General features: G+C 36.6%; 1 long non-coding RNA gene across 2 annotated transcripts; it reads right to left on the bottom strand.

Moving 5' to 3' along the window:
• Positions 1 to 6,092: 6,092 nt before the first annotated feature.
• Positions 6,093 to 15,215, bottom strand: LOC127520959 (uncharacterized). Of its 2 annotated transcripts, XR_007932239.1 has the most exons (5): positions 13,278 to 15,215; positions 13,045 to 13,189; positions 12,837 to 12,952; positions 12,017 to 12,083; positions 6,093 to 7,136 (listed from the first exon to the last, which is right to left on the bottom strand). It is a non-coding gene; the product is annotated as an uncharacterized LOC127520959 (long non-coding RNA). The 2 variants fall into 2 exon arrangements; XR_007932238.1 differs by having other exon boundaries at positions 13,045 to 15,215.
• Positions 15,216 to 21,626: the final 6,411 nt, after the last annotated feature.

The raw sequence follows: 21,626 nt of genomic DNA, 5'->3' as shown, positions 1-21,626 counted from the left end.
TTCACAAAACAAGATAAACATCTAAGGCACCGGATCAATGCGGGCATGCGGATGTATCGATTACATGGAAAGTAGTAAACAGATCCCAGAGGCAGCTGCCCGGCCGACAACCGCAAAAGAGAATTTCCAGCATCCCATATTCCCAAAAGATGATTCAGGATTTCATGACAATTATGAGGGCGAGTGCTGCCCTGCCAGGGTGTTTTCTAGCTGGAATCTTGTCAACAACAACCGACTGAATACCTCAGAGAAACATCAAAAACATACTGATGGCAGACAGCAAGATGAGCAAAGTAACATCAAAAAGACATTCTAATGACCCTTAAAAAAACAACTATGGTATTATAAATATTTACCATGTTTCTTTACAATTTATAGTGCTACATTTTGAATTACACATTTTTGTGAAGATAGCAAAAGTTATACTAACAAAAAGGCTTTTGTGAGTATGATACCATGGAATTACATTGGTTATTTGGGCACCATTATATTAAGCCATGGAGTTTCACCTGTTTACTTGCATCATTACTCCAGTCTTCAGTGTCACATGCTCCTTCAGAAATCATTCTAATATGCTAATTTACAGGGCCTAAAACTAACTTTTTGCTAACTTTTTGACTTAATACAATTTATTTTAACATTTTAACATGTTGTTAGTATGATTAGCATGATTTAACACAATGCTAACATGAATTAGCATGTTGCTAACATGTTTACATGTTACTAGCGTGAATTAGCATATTGCTAGCATGATTAGCACATTTGTTAACATGAATTAACACATTGCTAATGTGATTTAGCATGTTTCTAACATGTTTTAACATGCTATTAACATGAATTAACATGTTAGCATGAATTAGCATGTTGATAACATGGTACCATCAATAAGCCACTGAGGTTCACCTGTTTACTTGCATCATTACTCCAGTCTTCAGTGTCACATGATCCTTCAGAAATCATTCTAATATGCTGATTTACAGGGCCTAAAACAAACTTTTAAAACACCTGCCAGTGGCCGGTGACTTAAGAAAATTTACTGACCAGGAATATTTTTTACCAGCCATGAAACATAGATTAATCCTTATTAAAGTTACAAAAGTTATTCAGTCAAGAACATTGAGTGATTGTTCTTTGTTGTTTGATTAACATTAAAAACACAGACAGCAGCAGGATTATTAGGCTGCTGTCACTTTAAGAGCTAATGCATGGATCCAATATACCGCTTTCCGTGTTCCGCACCATCGCGCGAATAGTTGTGCGGCCGAGACTTTCAAAGTATACTCCTTTGGCCACGAGCACGGAAAGACGCTAGATCTAGTGGAAATTTTTTTTTTAAATCACACGCACATGCGCTGTTCCACACACTTCGTTCGCGCGGACACACAAATTGGGCTGCACGCGCACCCTTCTGAAGATGAAAATTATGTCACACGGACAGTGCGCGGATTGTTGCAGAATGCGGATTGCCAGAGTATATTTTAGACTTGAGACGCGGATTTCTGGGGGGCGCGCTTCGGATGTTCGCACACAGAAAACTTCCCACACCGCGACTAACAAATTGAGGTCTCCTTCGCGTCTTCTTGAGCTTGAATATTTAAATTGGAAAGGCTTAAACTTTCATGACAATGCAGCACTGCCCCGTCCAGACCGCCGTTCATGTTTGTTCATGTTCTCACAATTTTGCATTGTTAGAATTTATAAAAATATTACTGGCCAACTGGCGATTAACACCGTTTCATATACTCACCAATGCGGATTTTTGCATTTGGTGCTTGGCGAATGTGTGTGTAGACTGAAAAAGGCCCAATGATTTGTTTTTCTCAGAGGTGGTCCACATAAAAGCTGCCCGTCCTAATGACTGTGATGAATCACAGTGGTTCAGTCTTGGTTGTTGATGAGAATGACTTTGAAGTGATTAGCAGCCGGGCTGAAGGTCAGTCTAGTTGGTTGGCATAGGAACACAAACATCTAAAGCTGCCCTCCTCCCTATATTCGCCTCTCACTCATGCCCCAGTTGTTCAGAGATTTCACACTGAACGCTGGCAGCCGTACAAAACCGAAAACAGATCCACACTTAGCTTTAAAGGGGTCCTATTCTGCTTTTTTACAGGTTCATCTTTCTTTAGTGTGTAATGTTGCTGTTTGAGCTTGAAAAAGATCTGCAAAGTTCCTCCAGCAGTTCTTCTCTATATCAGTGTCACTGTTTCTGAACTCCCTGAAACATCTCCATTGTAGTCTTGAGTTTTCTTCCAGAAATGAACACGTCACAATATTCCTCATTTAAATAATTCATACGCAGAATAAAGGGGCGGGGCCTGATTGAGTTAGTTAGTAGTGTGTTGAAACTGGCGATTATGGTAAGGGGCGGGGCATTTCCCAAACACGCTCAAAGCGCTCGACCAATCACAACACACTGCTCCAGCCGACCAATCAGAGCACATTGTGCTTTTCAGAAGGAGGGGCTTCATAGACACAGGAACTAAACAGAGCGTTACTGACAGACTGGGAAGAGAGGAGCTGCAACAATGGAGAATATGAGGAAAATTCAAGCATGAAAACCTGTTCTAGTAGAGCCCAAAAACAAAATCAAGACTTTGAAAAAAGGTATAATAGGTCCTCTTTAACAAAAGTACAGCTGCACTCTTTATTCAAAAGTCCACGTCCATAATAGAGATGTAGTTTATATCCACTCTTTTGCAAGTTAAATTATTATATTTCTTTGCCATGGCTGAGTTACTATAGAAACACATGTGGAAATTACACTGGCACCCCCTCAACTTTGTAAACAAATCTTTTTAATCTCCTAATAGTTACCTAGAAGTGCAGCCATGGTGAGAATAAGAGACTTCTTTCAAAAACATTTAAAAAATCCTACTGATCAGACTTTTAGATTGCATATGACAGTGTTACAATCATGAGAATGAGAACGCAAAAACTGGCATATTTTTGTAATGGTATTGCAACATGGCATTGAGGAAATGTACACCTCCAGCCAAACATGTGTAGACAGGCACACAAGAGCTTTAATTGTGTATCTACATTCCATTTCCTGCAGTAAGAATGCTTCCAAACCTGCCCAAACAAAAGAAACCAGGCTAACAGGCACCAGATCAAAAAATCCACAACAGGTCGAATGGTGCGTGCCACAAAACTCAGCTCATACATAAATACATAAAGAACCTCCTATCGCCAGCTGCTTTATCCCAAAGCACAGAACACAGGGACACTGAGCCGATGACCACAAAAGAAACCTCTCAGCGGATGGATGAGAGAGAAGAAAACTCTGAGTGCGTCATGCATCACTCCAGGGAAGGGTTGCACCTGGGATTAAGCACAATATCAAAACGACCCACTTATGCATCAGAAGAACCTGAGCAGCTAAAGCACCACAAAGGAAGGAAAATCTAAGATGTTTCTCTAAAATATGAATGCAAAAAACATAAGCATGAAAGCTGCTTGAAACATCTTCTTAATTGTATAAAATACACTATAGTACAAATAAAAATGACTTATTTTAATTCACATTCCTGTTCTCATCATGTCACGCGCTACAAGAATCGATTGCAACCTCCGTTTTATGCCGACTTTAAGTCTCCTGGCCCTGTCCCAAATGGTACACTTTATGTGCATGACCGTAGGGTGTCCCATTTGTCATTTTAGGTTTCAGAAGGATGGTGCGCGCAAGCTCCCCCTTTGCGGCCAATGACTTCTATCCAAGTGGTGTTACGACACGAAAGTGTGGACTTGGAAGATCACAAGGGCTTAGGGTTCCATTTGGGACAGGGCCTCAGATGTTTCATCTAACATATAACTCCTCCATCCACATATGTGTTACATTTCTATACTCTTACTGTATGTCTACTCTGTTGCCTCGTTTAGTTATATTTGCAGAAACATCTGACACAAGCAATGTCATAAGACCCAGCCTGCTCTACATGTCTCCTGATGTTGCCGCTGGCTGGTCGTGTGATATAATGCCTGTCCTGCTGACTTTGTGACCTATTGAGTGATGCCGTCAGAGCTGCTGGCAGCAGTGAGATATGATGGGTATCACTCCAGATGGGTATCGATTGATCACCCTTCACCAGACCATCTAGAATAACTGGAGTAACAGTTCAACCAGATGCATTTGCACATATCTTCACAACAGATCAATATACAAATCTCAAATACAATGTGAAGACTAATGGAAATATTTGTGCATATTTGCTTCAGAATACAACTGTTTTTAAAACCTGAGAATGAAATAATGATTTACAGTTAACATTAGTTCACTAACAACGTCTGCAAAGTTACAATGCTCAAAGTTCAACGCAAAGGGAGATATTTTCTTTTACAGAAATCACTTTTTAAGGACTACAACAAACTGCTGGTAGGGACTACAATGAGCTTCTACCCGGGTTGGTGACATCACAAACCCTACAATTTACATAAACCCCGCCCCCGAGAACACGCAACAAAGGGGGTGAGGCTGCTTTAGAGAAGAGGAAGAGTTGTTGTAGTAGAGTGTTGTTGACATGCTGTCATTTTACACCGGACTGCTTCACAAACGAGGATCAATTCAATGCTGGATTTGCACAAAAGATTAACATGACGGCACATGCTAGTGGATGAGTTGATTAACTCCACAGCAACTACATAAATTTATCCACTAACCATTCAGAAACATCCAGTTTCATTCTAAAAGTTGTAACTTCTTCCTGAGTCTCTCCATCAGTGTCGACTCCGGTTTGAACAATGTAAGGCTGAACACCGTTACTGACAATCCTCATTTTTGGCTGCGTGAGATTCTCCAGCTTTGTTGTTGTTGAGCAAACGAAGCGCGAGCTGTTAAAGCTCCGCCCTCTTCTGGAAAGGGGGCCGGGAGCAGCAGCTCATTTGCATTTAAAGGGACACACACAAAAACGGCATGTTTTTGCTCACACCCAAATAGGGGCAAATTTGACAAGCTATAATAAATGATCTGTGGGGTATTTTGAGCTGAAACTTCACAGACACATTCTGGGGACACCAGAGACTTATATTACATCCTGTGAAAAGGGGCATTATAGGTCCCCTTTAATCAATGCTTGTGAACTATCAGGAACAAACAATGAACAATTGTATTTTTATTAACTAACATACAGAATAAATTCTGTAAAAAAAAAAAAAAAAAGTGTCTATAGATGTATAATCCTATAGATGTCTATTGACAATCTGAGAACAATATTTAGGATTGCAAACTTCAAATGTCAAACAGTTAAAAGGAAAACTATTTATATATAGCCTGTAGTATTCAAAATACATGGCCAGCATCAAGTCTAAAGGCTTTTTTTTAAGTACTCTCAGGCAAGGCTTTTTAAAACCAAAACTAAACGTTGTCTTAACAATCTTTCCTTTTCTAATTATGTTTGCATTATTTTATCCAATTAAACAACGTTCGGCACACCGAACACAAACAGAGTAAACAAATTACTCAAGCTGTGTTTTTGTCGTGTGAATTTACACTGTATGGCCTCAGTAAAAACTCACTCTTGCTGTAAATGAATTTTCATGCTTCATCTGCTGTACAGCAGCACACATTATAATGAGAGTTTGGCAGATTCATGTAACTCACGCTTCCTGTCTTGGCTGCGGCAGAAATGTCCCTCTTGCCATCTAGTGGTGACACACGATACAGCAGGTTCAACTACACTCTCCCTGCAAAACCCCGCCCTCCACAGACGTCTCAGCCAACCGGATGTCGGCCATCAAATGATTGACAGACCGGTCTGATGATTAATGTCATGTATTAGAGACGTATTTTGTGTGGTATTCCAAATGTAAACGCTTGCAGCAGCTTTAAAGATCAAAGAAAATTAAAAACATTATTTAAATAAACCACAGAAAACACTGTGATATCAGAGAAGATAGCCTACCCTTATACAGTAAATATATCACCTAAATAACTACAGCATACATGCTTTTTTAATTTGTATTAACAAAAAGGTACTTAAGCATTCATGCTGATTTTTGGACATATAGTAATTTTTAAAAGTACAATGCATTACCATGTGAATGTCTTTATCAGAGAATAAACTCCTTAGGGTTGATACAAGACCCCTCTGCCAGGATTTATTTAACCATAATGACTGTCTGACTGAACATTATCCTTGACATGTACTACTATACTCTTTTCTATTGTCCATAACTTAAACACTGTTTGTTTGTAATGGTGGCCTGGATGGTAATTCCAGCATTGTGTTTAAAGCACATCCTGTCTGAGCACTTGCTTTAAGAGCCCTTCTTTGAGCTGAGAGCCTTCATTAGCAGCTTTTGATCTGCCAGGTGAGAGGCGTGCGGCTGCAAAAACTGATCTTTTATCTTTTTTTTAATAAAAAATTAGGCCTACTGTAATGTGCTTCTGAATCTATGACAGTTAACAACCACGTTTCTATGCTAGCTAATGTTCTCTTTTGGCCAGCAACTTAGTGCATGTGCACGACTGTTGTTTTGGTACCTTGATTTGTTTGCAAGAATAAAAACAGGCTGATCTAATAGTTTAGAAAGCATTTTCAGAAAAAACAAACCTCAAGGTTAGAGTTACACATTCAGCAGTTGTGTTTTCGTATGAGACAAAAGATGTTTTATACCCTAAATGTTACTTTCACAGCATGACATCAAAATGTTTTTTGTTTCCTATGAACATTACATACAATATAAAGGTTTAAACAGAAATGTATATCACTTGTAATGACAGAAAACATAAACATTCTCAACTGTCATTCAAATTCGTGTGTCAAAATATTTCTAATTTGACATGAATGAAAGTAGATGTCTGTTTAATAAAGACTTTTCGTGGATGAATGATCGACATGCACAACTGTACTTCTGTCCTCGTTTTCATTCACATCACATTAAATATGGCGCTCACTCTGTCCAAGGTCTGCTGCAGTTTAGTTAATACAAAATCAATATACTTGAGATTGAATGAAATGTCAGTGGGAGTAAAATGTCTCTTCTTTTAACTAGGCTATTGAATTTCCAGAAGAGTCTTTCTCTATCTCAGACGCAGTCGGAAGACGCCGTTCCCCGTCCATCTTCTGTATATAATGTAGACTAGAAGAATGACACATGTAGCTAAAGTCGTTCCAAACACACCGCTACTCAACCACTTCCTGTAAAACACAAAATTACAGCATTTATTTATCTAAATAAAACTTATTTTTGGGTGAGCTGTTTTGTTTAAAAATTAGGCCACTTTGGGCTTTTAACCCCGGGTTATCATCGTTCTAAACCGCGCTTTTAACCCTGGGTAAATTAATGTTTCACACTTGTAATTTAGAAGTAGGGTTAGTGCAGAATTAACCCCACATTGCGGTGCCAAACGTGCTAGAATGTTACGACTAGATGCTTAGCAAACCGACAGCCAATCATGTGCCTCATATTCATGTGCTTCATGTCGTTTCAGCATTTGATGGGAAAAATGTCACATGGCAAAGGAAAACACGTCAATTGGAGTAATGAAGAGATCATTTCATTCTTATTTTTATAATCCGCTAAGTCCATTCAGAAATGAACTTGTACAGTGAGAAATATATAATGAGGATGATGCTAGAGATTTTATATAAACAAGTTGCGTGCTACGCTCGTCCAATCAATAGCACTGAAAACGCAAATATGCAAATAAGGAAATTTACCCAGGGTTTAGGAATATACAGTTCAAATTGTCAAATTGTTATTGTTAACCCCTGTGAAATGTGAAGCAAGATAACCCAGGATACAGGGTTTAGAATGACCCAGGAGGGATTTTCACACTTGAAATAGTTAACCCTGGGTCATTCTAAACGCTGGGTAAATGGAATCCTGGGTTATCTTGCTTCCCGTTTCACACTTCTCATAATTAACCTGGGGTTAACAATTAATCCTGGGTGTTCATAAACTGACGTTTCACACTGTACATTCCTAAACCCTGGGTTAACGTTCTTAAGGGCTTTTTACACTGCGCTTAACCCTGGGTTTTCGTAGTTCTAAATGCCGCTTTTAACCCCGTGTAAAGGAATGTTTCACAATTGTAATTTAGAAGCGGGGTTAGCACCGTTTCTTACCCGGGGTTATGAAACCCTGCTCCAGAGCAGGATTAGAGCCACTTTTGCGGTGTTAACCCCGCATTGCGGTGCCAAACTTGTACAGTGTGAAACCATGCGGTGTTAAAATGTTACAGATAGACGCTTAGCAACAGACAACCAATCGCGTACTCATGTTTGCGTTCTTTGGACAGTCATGGAAACAGCGCATTGTATATAAACAATAAATTCAGTGTTTGAGAGGACAAATGTCAAATGCTGACAGAAATCATGACAATTTGACTGAAGAAGAGACCGATTCATTCTTACCTTTATAGTCTGAAATGTCAATTCAGTATAAACTCAATAGTGCAGTCAGCAACATGAGGATGCGCAATGCTAGAGCTTTTATGTAAACAGGTCTCATTCATCCAATCAATGACACTGCAAATATGCAAATAAGAACATATCGAGTTTAAACTAAATGGACATTTCGCACTATAAGTAAGGTAAGAATGAAGCAATCTCTTCTTAACTTAAATTGTTGCGGTTTCTGTCAGCATTTGACATTTTTCCTCTCAAACACTGAATTTATCATTTATATACAATTCGCAGTGTTTCCTTGACTGTCCAAAGCATGCAAATATGAGTACGTGATTGGGTGTTTGTTGCTAAGTATCTAGCCGTAACACTATTATTATCACACCAGACAAGTTTGGCATTGTGGGGTTAAAACTGCAAAAGCATCTCTAATCCTGCTCTGAGTTACAAGTGTGAAACGCTCCTTTACCCGGGGTTAAAAGTGGTGTTACAATACTACAATACAGAACTACAATAACCTGGGGTTAAGCGTAGTGTGAAAGCTCTTTTGGCCTTTACACACTGTGTTTATGTAACCCCTCCTGTTCGAACCGTCCACTCTAAGCAGGACTCGAACCCGGGTCCGCTGGCATGGGAGGCGGACACTCTAACAAGGAGGCTAAAGAAGTGTAAAGTTACACTTAACCCCAGGTTATCATCACCATACATCACCAAACCCCACTTTTAACCCCAGGTAAAGGAACGTTTCACACTTTTTTAGAAGCGGGGTTATCACAGCTTTTTACCCAGGGTTATGAAACCCTGCTCCGGAGCAGGCTAGATTACGGCTAGATTATTAGCAACCGACAGCCAATCATCTGCCTCGTATTCACATACTTTAGACAGTCACGGAAACACAGAGCGTTGTATAAATATCAGGTTTATGTTTGTGTTCTTGGACATTCAGTTAAATTTTCCTTGTTTCTTGTGTTTGTATTCAATTTGCATTTGTTCACTATGTTTCCTGCTACTCGTTTTCTCCTTGTATTTAAGCCCTCAATTTAGTTCAGGTCTTTGTCCAGTATTGTCTTTGCTTTAGTGTGAAGTTATTGTGTTGTTTTTTTCTCCTGTGGACTGTTTTCTTGTTAGATTACCTTCATGTTTTTTTGTTAATAAAGTTACTACGGCTGGTATTATATCCACATGACCTTTTCCTTGCCTTAGCCTCGCCTGCACCGTTAACAATAAACATTCGTTTCAGCGTTTGATGAGGAAAAAATGTCAAATGGTGACGGAAAATGTGTCAACTGGAGTGAAGAAGAGACCGTTTCATTCTTACTGTACCTTTATAGTCCATTAAGAAAGAAACTTGATAGTACAGTCGGCAATCTATAATATGAAGATTTTACACGTCCAATCAATGACACCGACACCGCAAATATGCAAATAAAAGCGTTAACCCAGTGTTTAGGAATGTACAGTGTGAAACGTCATGATTACCCAGGATTAACTGTTAACCCTGGGTAATTTATGAGCAATGTGAAACTCCCAGGATTCTGTTTACCTGGGGTTTAGAATAAGTAGTTCAAGTGTGAAAAGTCCTTTTTAGTGTCATTGCGGGCATTGACTATCAATACCTCCATTTATACAAACAGCTTGACATCTGCAAACTCAGTGCTTCTTCAAAACAAAGCCGAACATGGCATGCGAGCTTCATAAACAAAGGCGACCTCCATGAAGCATCAATCCCTGATCTCTGATCTATTTCTCTGAGGGTAAACAGCCGGCTGTGGGTGGACGAGGCTTGTGTATAAACCATGAGACAGCGGCAGGTGTTGTCCACAGAAGGGCCGCTTTGAGATGGACCGGCATCATGGGTCATGGGGTTATTTTTGGGTGCTTGTGAGTTTTAAACCTCATCAGTATTCGTATAAACAACACCAACATGTCCAAACACAGATGCCGCTCTCTCTGACTGCAATTATGTGTCAATGTGGCAGAGTTTAACATTTGACACTGCTTTCCAGGAAGGCAGATGAAAATGCTTTAGGGAAATTTCAGTCGATTGATTGTGAATTATCTGAAAAGATCCAGTCGGGCAGTGTGAGTCCATCAAGTGACTCTTTCCTGTTTAGATGAACGGGAATAACCCGTAGCTCTTCCCTAAACATTTAGAGAAGGCCCATGACTAAGCCATATTTTTGTTTACAGCCCACAGAATGACAGAGAAGCACGCTTTGATGCAAAACTACAGTTTTTAAATAAATAGGAGAGATTACAAATACTGTGACGCATATGGTGACACTTTTCCCAGGTGTGAAACGTAGGAGCAGATATGACGCAGTCACTTTTATTATTTCCTCTATTTTTTTTAAAGAGGATAAACTCCGACTAACAGTAAATCCACTTCAGGAGAAACACTGCAGACTCTTTTACGATGACAAGACAAGCTTAGAGGAAAAACAGAACCATTGTTGACATTCTGGTTAAAAATAAGTGTCTTCAGAAAATGTTTTAGCAGTTTCATAAACATTTCAGTGCATTAGTAATTAATAAAACAAAACATTTGAATCTGCAAAGAGCATGTGATCCGATTCATGTTAGCGAATTGAATCAGTTCAAATGAGTCATCTCAATGAACAGATTCATTTGCTATGTTAAGAATGTAATTCCAGCTTTACTATAGTATAGAGTAGTACAGTAGTGGACAAAAATGATGTTCGGCATAGAAAAATTGACGTCTTCACCCTTTATTCGAATATTATAAAAAAATTGTAAAAGATTTTGTAAGCATATTGCATAGTTGAGCTTGGAGTTGATTGTTTTATTTGTGATAATGCAATGAAAAATAATATTTGGACAGGCTGTAATACAAAGAAATTATGAACATGCAAAAACAAGAGCGAACCAATGAAATATTAATAACTGATTATTTTTTAGTCAATGTGAGCTTTTTCCTGTGAGCTTTTATTTTCATAGTAAAATAGCTGTAGTTTGCCTTTTTTGCCAATTAATTTTGCCAAATAAATACCTTAACCAAGTTTAGTCTTTTGTTCTTCCCTCAAATTACATTTTTTTTAAAAATATAAAATATTTTCCTCATATTTTGATGGTTTAATCAAACTTGTAGGTTCATTAAAAACAAATATCCACTCCAGACATGACGTTTGGACACTACTGTATAAAGTACTGCCTACTATTTAAAAAAAAAAAATAAATAAATAAATAAAAAAGTATATGAAACAGGAACAGGAAATTATGTTCATCACATTTGTCACAGTATTCCACATTGTGTAATGCACATTTAGGCAAATGCATTAGATCATCAGGGAATCCCATATAGACAATTTGCATACTTTTCACAGATATTTATAAGAAGATAACCAATTGTTGAATTAAACTATTTTAGTCACTGCATTGCATTGTGTTTTTATGCTATTAAATGTAATTGTAAATACACATTAAAGCATCCTCTTAAACTAATATAGACCTAATATGCCACAACATCCTTCTGAATCTAGCAAAACTCTGACATCACATCCAATGTCATGTGTTTTGGTGTCTTGTGTCCTGATGCCCTCTAGTGGTTTTCTAGGAAACTCCTGACAGTCTTATTACTACCTATAATGTCAGCAGGTATGATTATGCAAAAATCTGAACTAGAAGGATCTGAACATTGGAAGGAGACTTACATGCTGATGTAACTGGCAGAGTTCTGAGTATCTGACATCAGGACCAGAGCTGGTGTGGTAACGGCACCTGTGATAAGAGGGAAAAAAGATGATTGTAATACAGGTTTTATTGATTCATATTTCAGATATGATTTAAAAAAAACAAATGCATAACATTTGATTATGTTTTATAAATCTATAAAGCATTATGAACACTTATAATCCTAGTAATGGAATATATATATATATATATATATATATATATATATATATATATATATATATATATATATAATCATGATTAATTGCATGTAATGTAAAAGTTAATATATACACACATATATACACACACACGCATATTATATATTTACAAACTTTTATGTTAGACGCGATTAATCGCTTTTACAGCACTAATATATATATATATATATATATATATATATATATATATATATATATATATATATATATATATATATATATATATATATATTCATTCCTTTATGCCAAAATATATTTTGTCATATATATATGAGATATATATATGTCATGTATAATTATCTTAAATTATATATATATATATATATATATATATAAATATTTTTTTATATAATTTATATATTATTATTTTTTGCCTAAATATATTTTTATAGAGATTGACTGATAATCGGTTTAACCGATATTTAAGCATTTTTACATAATCGGATATCGGTTTTGTTAAATCAACATAAATGCTTGATATACTCATGCCTAATTATATTAAATTATGTTTTAGAGCATTTGTGAGATTTCAAGGCTATAAATATACATTATCATAAAAAAAAAAAAAAAAAAAAATTACCCATGACAAAGCTTATGTTCTTAGAGCACAAGAGTCCCTGAGACTGTTCGAAACAGGAGCACAAGAAAAAGTGTTTGAGAGTGTCTGTCATGTTTTCCAGTAGGAGAGATCCGGACCTGAAACACAGAACAAAAACAGCCGAGATATTTCATCACTGAAACTTATTTCCACACTCTCTGTCAAAGATTGAGCTTTATAGAGATTTAACCTTGGTACAAGGTGTATCTGAATCTCCTGTCTTCCTTCAGTTGAAATGAGCAGTGCACATTGGGTCGTCTGTTTGCTCCCGCTGTTCCACTCAACCAGCAGAGTGGAGTTATTGCTGACAGACACCGACAAACTGACGTTACCTGCTGAGGACGCAAACACACACACACACACGTGTACGCGATGAAATATTGACTACCTGTCTCTAATTGAGCCCGGTCTCAGAACACTTACCGACACAACTCTCGCTCCGTGAAGAACAAGAGAATCCTAGAAGGTAAAGGGCGACAATAAATGATGACAAAGTCGTCATCTCTTTCTCGTGTTTGTCAGCGACTTCATCCTAGTCATGTGTACCTGCAAGTAGGGCACATTGACAGAGCAATATACCACAGAGACCCTCACACACTCTCTCTTGGGTACTTACCAGGCATAAACAGAGCTTGTGAGGGGATGGAGAATTATCTGGAGAGCTTTCTACAAGAGATTCATTCTATGAAGTGCAGAGCGATTCCTATAATGCCGTACTAAGAGTCTCTAAAATGATCATGTTCTCGCTATATTTTCAGGCCTTGCTGAGTTTTTCCATGAGAGACTGATGCGTCATGATGGCTTTTTATTTAGCTAGTAAGTGGTGGTTGATTACTCAGTCATCGCTATTACACTTTACTTAAAGCCTGTATAGATATATATAATGCACTATAAAAGTATTTTTAATGCATTAATTATGCCTTGTAATGCACATTATAATGCTTTGTATGATCTCATGAATAATTGTAACCACAGTTATAATACTTATCTAGTCATTGTAACACCTTTAGGAAGTATAATGCATTAAAACACATGAAAAACAACCAATATTAGATGTAACAAGGAATCTGCAAATATTATAATGCATTTTAACTTTAGTTACAAGATATAATGCATTATAAAGTCCATTTATAATGCAGCATACATAAAGGCTTCAAGTGTTACCAAATTTGTTGTGAATAAAACAAATACTATTTCAGTTTTTCTACTTCAAAATGTCACATTTAGCCTAATTCAATGTATTTGCAGGTGCAAATAGGAATAAAAAGTGAAATGCATTCTGGGACTGCTCTCGATGGCTCTCGCTGCATTAACTGTCGGTATGGAAAGTCTCTATCTTATGGGCGTAATGAGTAAACACGTGTCTGCTGACACCATGGAGATCATGCACTGACTATTATCTGCAGCCGTTCCCATGAGACGCACGTACGGCCTTCGGCTCACATTTCTCGTTGAGCATGTTTCCTGCAGGTTTGGAAGACTTGATTCATGATAAGGGAATACCACGATCATGCATCATTTTCTCTCAGAACAATCAGATTCATCTGAAGATACAACAGCATGAATGTTTTATTCATGTAACTGCTACATGGAGACATTTGACAGAAGAGCTGCCATATGTCTAAACTCAAGCGTGCCACACGAGTCCTGAAAAGTGAAGCCAAAGCGTCTCGATCGCCCCCAGGTGGCTGGATGCAGTATAGGTCATAAACCCCGCCCTCTCCATGTAATGTAATGGGACGTGAGACAAACTAAACAGTCAAATTAGATGTCAAATATTTTTTTTCCAAAGACGGTTTCTGTCATTTTAGGCAGTTTTTATCACGCTGATGTTAAAGTGTTTGTTCTTTAAATAAGTTTGTTTTTAGCTAGTTATTTGATGATATAAAAACGTGGGTTTTTAAGTCATGATTGACAGCTTCTCTGAGGGAAGTAGTCACTGAAGCACACAGACTTTTTTCTGGATCTTCGGGAAGAGATTGGAGCTGTAATTTCGACATTTCCAGAACTATTTATTTCACACCGACATAATGAGCAGTATTAACCGATTCTGCAGGAGTGTGGGCGGGACCTTGATACCGCGGCTCCATTCCTGCGCAGATTCGGGCTTCAAGTTCACTATGCACAGACTCGAGATTTGAGATGTCAGCGTCATATTGGCACACTGGCCGTGTCATGAGAAATCGAGTCCCCCCCAGGAATCCTTTAGGACCCAGGCGGTAATACCTGATCAAAAGTTATCATCGTGATGTCTTGACTAATTATAACCTATTTCACTATTGTATGATGTTTATTACATTAAAGGATTAGTTCACTTTCATATAAAATTTTCCTGATAATTTACTCACCCCCATGTCATCCAAGATGTTCATGTCTTTCTTTCTTCAGTCGAAAAGAAATTAAGGTTTTTGATGAAAACATTCCAGGATTATTCTCCTTATAATGGACTTCAATGGTCTCCAAACGGTCAAAATTATAGTTTCAGTGCAGCTTCAAAGGGCTTTAAACGATACCAGACGAGGAATAAGAGTCTTACAGGACATACAGCGTAGGACATGCAGCGTAAGCTTTTTGAAGAATACGAAAGTACGGTTTTGGCGGAAGCACTTGGAAGGCGATCATTTGTTTATATAAAGCATATACATTTACATTTTTTTTTCGATAATGACTGATGGTTTCTCTAGATAAGACCCTTATTCCTCGTCTGGTATCGTTTAAAGCCCTTTGAAGCGGCACTGAAACTGTAATTTTGACCTTCAACCGTTTGGAGACCATTAAAGTCCATTATAAGGAGAATAATCCTGGAATGTTTTCATCAAAAACCTTAATTTCTTTTCGACTGAAGAAAGAAAGACATGAACATCTTGGATGACATGGGGGTGAGTGAAAATTTTATATGAAAGTGAACTAATCCTTTAAGTGCACAAACAACATGCTTGAAATATAAAATGAATGCCTATGTATTGCATAATAAAACAAACTGGAAACAGAAATTGGAAGCAAAAAACATACCTAATATAATATAAGCTAAGCTAGCAGGCTAATCAGGTCGATGTATGCTATGCTAGTACATAAGCTAACTAAAAACAAAACAAAACAGTAAGAACAAGAAATGCTTGATTTCACAACCTATAGCTTCAGTTATATGAACCATGTAATTTATAAGACATTAATGGTCATTATAACACATTTTAAACTACATAAATTATAACGTGATTTTGCAGGAATTATAATCAGGCGCTAAATGCTACACATTAAATGTCCGTTGAACCAATGGGATCACACAGCGGCTTCACTTACTACAATGGAAGAGAGTGAAGGTGTGTGTCCATCTTTTTTTACAGTCCATGGTCTAAACTCTAAACTATTTTCTCTTTAAATAAAAAAAAAAAAATTAAATTAAGAGCTTTAAGAGATGATTGTTAATTTTTGGTTATGTATTTACAGTTATTTTATGCAGTGCTTAAAATGAGAATAACACAACCAGACATGATTTGTTCATATTTATTTATCATTTTAAATAAATAAATCAATGTAATAATATTTTATATTATATTTAATAGGCTACTTAATGTTTAAATATTAACTATTTAAATAATTTATTATTTTATATATGATTTATTTAACATTTATTAATTTCTTCTTTTATATAAATTAAAATAATTTAACACTATTCAATAATATTTAAAATCCCTTTTTGTTCCTCACTCAGTTCATATATTAAGACCATGCTGTGCAGAATACAATTTTGAACAGGGCAAAAACAATATCTATGTATGTATTAAGTGCAAAATATAACAAAATGCAATGCAAATGTTCTCCACCAGCTGGCGCTCTTGCTGTACACATGCTAGTTGACCCCACAAAAGACTTCTACACTTTCATTTAATTCATCATATCTAATTATATTACAATTTTACATGTTATCAATGCATATGTATCTGTCTATCCACTGAATAAATAATGTATATAATTTAGAAAAGCATATGATGCAATGAATCATATGACAAATAGAGAACATTTAAACATATATATGTTATTGCACTGATATCAGTGATATCTAACTACATTAGACTTTGAAATCAATGTATTATTATGCTAAATCTACCTATATGTGAATGTAAACATGATGAAATAGAAATGTCAAATATAAACAGGATCTATAAACAAGATGACTCCTCATTGTTATCCAGAATAGTGACAGGATAACCAGCACACACAAAAACACAAACCGGATGGTGATGTTAAACTAGTCAGCATGAACACTTCCTGCCCACAGCGAACGACACGCATTTAGAGGAACTGCTCCAGAATAGCACAGAATGTGCCTTTGAATCGCACCAGTCGTATCAGTACAACTGTGTCCGGAAAAGGCCAGAAGATTTGTAATCACCCAGTTTCCACAGACCTCGTGTTACTGCGACTGGCCGTAATATTCAAACATGAGCTACAGGAGCCATTAATGACTTTATAGGGCTGTCAGAGTCCGTGCGTCTCCTCTAGAGAGGGTCGGAGAGGCCAAACAGGTGTGTGTACGTGTGTGTGTGTGTGTGATGATTGAAAACCACAGAGCAGCAGAAAGCTGAGGGAATAGAAATTATAATTAAAGTCAACGGGGGATGACAGGCCTTAAGCTCGCCGGAGTTAAAGGTCTTATTGGAGCTGGCTAACCGGAATCATAATAATTCGCAAATCCACCTCACTACGGATTCTTCTACCGTCTGAGACGAGCCCTAATGAATAATGGAGGAGATCACCAGCACCATCTCTCTCTCTCTCTCTCTCTGCCAACATGCTGCATTCATATATTATACAAAAATACCAGCACTCAAAGTCTTACAAAACTGATGAAGATCATGTGCAAAACCATAAAAGCCACTTCATAAACAAGCAAAATACATCTCGTCATCTAGTTACTCTGTGTAAACAACTTAGAAATCTAATTCATACAAAACAAACAATATGCATATCATATTCACATTATTTCATTAGCGGTGATTGCTTAACTAACCCGCCTGAGGTTGAATTCTACACTGTACAAGAAAAATATTCTGTTCAATTTACAGTAAAGTTGCCAAAAAAAAATCACCATAAAGTAAAAATGTTTGAATCTTTTAACCGTATATTTCATTAATACACCTTGAATAACAAAATCTGCTTTTTATTTGAAACTATACTGATAACCACTATAATAAACTTGCAAAAAACAAAAATGTGGCCTTATTTTTTAAACATATAATGCAATGTTAAACCAGATTTTCACCATTTATAGCAAGGTAACTACTTAATAAGGATGCAACGTTATAAAAATTCTGTCCGATACCGATAATTCTTTATATTTGAAAGCCGATAACTGATATATATTGGCTGATAAATATGAATCAAGTTTTATATCATTTTTGAGAGCCTGATTACAAAAAAAAAAAAATTCTCACCATTAAAAGCCATATCCCAAATCAACATATATATCGGCCAATACCGATAACCGATAATTATTTATATTTGAAAGCTGATAACCGATATATTGGCCAACAAATCGAAATAAAACTTTATATACAATTTTTTAAAGCCTGATTACAAAAACAAAAGTCTCACCATTAAAAGCCACGTCCCAATCACACAATTATAATGTTCTCATTATAATTATATGACAGACTTGAACTGCACATGTTGCACTTAAATGTATTTTCCTTTTTGAAGTGATTTTCAATCATATTTCAAGCAATTCAAAATCATCATGGTGAACAGTACGCATCTGAAGTGTCTCAGCTGAAGGAAATAATACATTATTTATCGCTTTAATATATCGGCCAACTTTTCTTATCTGGCCGATAACAATGACATTAAAAATGAACATATATCGGCTGATACCGATATAGTGGCCGATATATTGTGCATCCCTACTACTTACAGTAAATTATATGGTAATTCATCGTTTTTACTTTGCATAAACATTAATTTGACAGTATTTTTCAGAGTTTATCGTTAGTTGATTGCGCATAAAATATGGCCAGTACTTGTATAAAGATGATGCACAGGATCATACTAAAATACTTCAATAAACATTCACTAAATAACAGAAAATATAACACATTATTGATAACAAAAACATGAGGAAAAAATATGTGATGTCACGCAAGGACTTCTGGAAATGTCATTTTACTTTTTTACCATAAATGATATGGTAATTCATCATTTTTAATGGAAAAAAACATAAATTTGGCAGCATTTTCCAGTAAAATAGATATAATGCAATACATATAATGCAGTGTTAAAGCATTTACAGTTTCACTGTTGTGGCAAGGTAACTTGTTAACAGATTTTTATTGTAGCATTTTTACTATATTTCTGTAAAAATTACTAACATTATTATTATTATTATTTTTTTTACAGTGTACAACCAAAGTTGGGTTGAAAATGGACAAACTCAGAATTTGGGTTAAATATTTGCCCAACGTACTGGGCAATTTTATTTAACTATTGTGTAAAAATGACTATATGACTGGATTAAAATGAACCCAAAATAGGTTGGAAATTAAAAATCAGACACATAATTAGAGGCAAATATAATAATCAAAAGGTGAACATTTATTAATAAGCAATTTAATAAATGTTTATTGTTTAAATATTATTCATTAAACTTATTAATAAATGTTCATTTATTAAACATATTAATATACGTTAATTTCCAAAATACTTTGGGTTCATTTTAAGCAAGTAATACAGTCATTTTTAAACAATAGTTGAGTTAAATAAAACTACCCAGCAGGTTGGGTCAACATTTAACCCAACTGCTGGGTGTGTCCATTTTCAACCCAACTTGGATTGTTTTTAACCCAGCATTTTTAAAGTGTAGTCTATTTTGATGGTCTTTTACATTTACATTCATTCATTTAACAGACACGTTTATCCAAAAGCCACTTACATTGCATTCAACATACACACTTTTAACTTTAGACGTTATGCAACCACCTAGCAACCACACAGATCACCTTAGCAACACCCTAGCAATTGCACAACACCAGAGCAGCGAGTTATGAATGGGCAGACACCGCTCATATTTTCTTCAGAAAATGCAAAGCTAGTTATTTGATATTCAAGGCTCATCAGACTGATTCAAACCTGTCGTCGAGTGGCAGCGAGTCCTGGAAGATTCTTGGCTGCTGTCTGGATAACTAACGGACGAGGTCAGACATGTTTGACATTCACAGCAGAGCGGCGAAAACTAAATTAGATCACATTAGCTGAGATTTCTACTACAGCCAATTTAGCAAAGTTTCACAGAGATTGCTAATGCAAATATACCCCGTCGACCCCCGCCGTCCAGAAGCGCTGAAGATTAAACTGTCGCTTAATCACCATCCGCACGATGACCCTGGTAATATTCCATGGACGTATTAAAAGTTAGGCTGATTGCTTTGTGGACGAGGAGAAAGAGTTGTTTGTACTGCGCTGCTTTTGTTACTCTTTCCTAGCTTGCGCTAATCGCTCGTGCTTTATCATTACCAGGACCGTGTAGTAAAGTAAGGAGGGTTATTTTTGATTTCTTGATGGTTTTTTTTTAGGTGAATTGCTCGATTGAGCGACCGCCAGTGGAGAGTATCTGTCAGGTTCGCCGTGTTTTGCGTAGTTACTCAACGCTGACTTTTTCAGGCGGATAATTTGTGCAATCACGAGCGGTTGTGATTTTCTCCTTACCACTGATTAAAAGTAACAGCCAATGCAATATGCTGATGCCAGCAGTTCTTAACAATCACATTAGCATTGCCATTACCCAGAGTAGAACGAAACACACACACACACACACACAGAGAGAGAGAGAGACACACACACACACACACACACACACACACACACACACACGCACACACACACACTCACACACAGGCTATTCTTTATCTCATTACATATAAATACTAATTCAGCACTTATGCCCTGTATGGAGAACAGGAACACAGAACTCAGATCATTTATAATTCAGATCAGCAGAAATGATCTAACTGTATTTGTTAAAACCAAATTTTCACATTTTTAATAGAAAATCAGTAACCCTAATATGAGCAATTGTAATAGCGATGCTTATGTTTGCAAACCACACCTATTTAAGGATTGCAATATGGTTATTCTTAGGTACCAAACCAGACACTAATTAGAGTAAAATATACATATATATATATGCTATATGGATAAACAGAAATGAAAATCTGATGCACGTCATGTTAGTTTTATCTTGTGCTCAAAATTAAGTTTTGAGCACGTGATAAAATGCCCTTCTAGCTCAATATAGCTCAGTTAATTTCACTCAACATGTATTTTTAAAAAATAAAGTGCAGCAGTCGAGTTCCGTAAGTAAAAATTCCATTCATTTTCGGAGGAATTTATGAGCCCCGCACATGACATACAGGAAAAAAATAGTAGGCTAAATCATGCGCACGATTTATAAATCAAGGGAACGAATTAGTAAATCGTGCGCACAATTTAGCAAATTGAGGTAACGAAATAGTAAATCGTCTGCGCGTTTTAGCAAATCGAGGGAACATAATAGTAAATCGTCTGCACGATTTAGCAAATCAAGGGAACGAAATAGTAAATCGCACGCACGCTTTAGCAAATCGAGGGAACGAAATAGTAAATCACGCGCATGCTTTAGCAAATCGATGGAACGAAATAGTAAATCGTGCGCACACTTTAGCAAATCGAGGGATAAAATAGTAAATCGTGTGCAAGATTTAGCAAATCGAGAGAACGAAATAGTAAATTGTGAGCACGATT

This window comes from Ctenopharyngodon idella, chromosome 10 (genome assembly GCF_019924925.1).
Source record: "Ctenopharyngodon idella isolate HZGC_01 chromosome 10, HZGC01, whole genome shotgun sequence".
Lineage (NCBI taxonomy): Eukaryota > Metazoa > Chordata > Actinopteri > Cypriniformes > Xenocyprididae > Ctenopharyngodon > Ctenopharyngodon idella.
The sequence above is the reverse complement of the archived record's forward strand: the minus strand, read 5'-3'. Positions and strand labels throughout refer to the sequence as shown.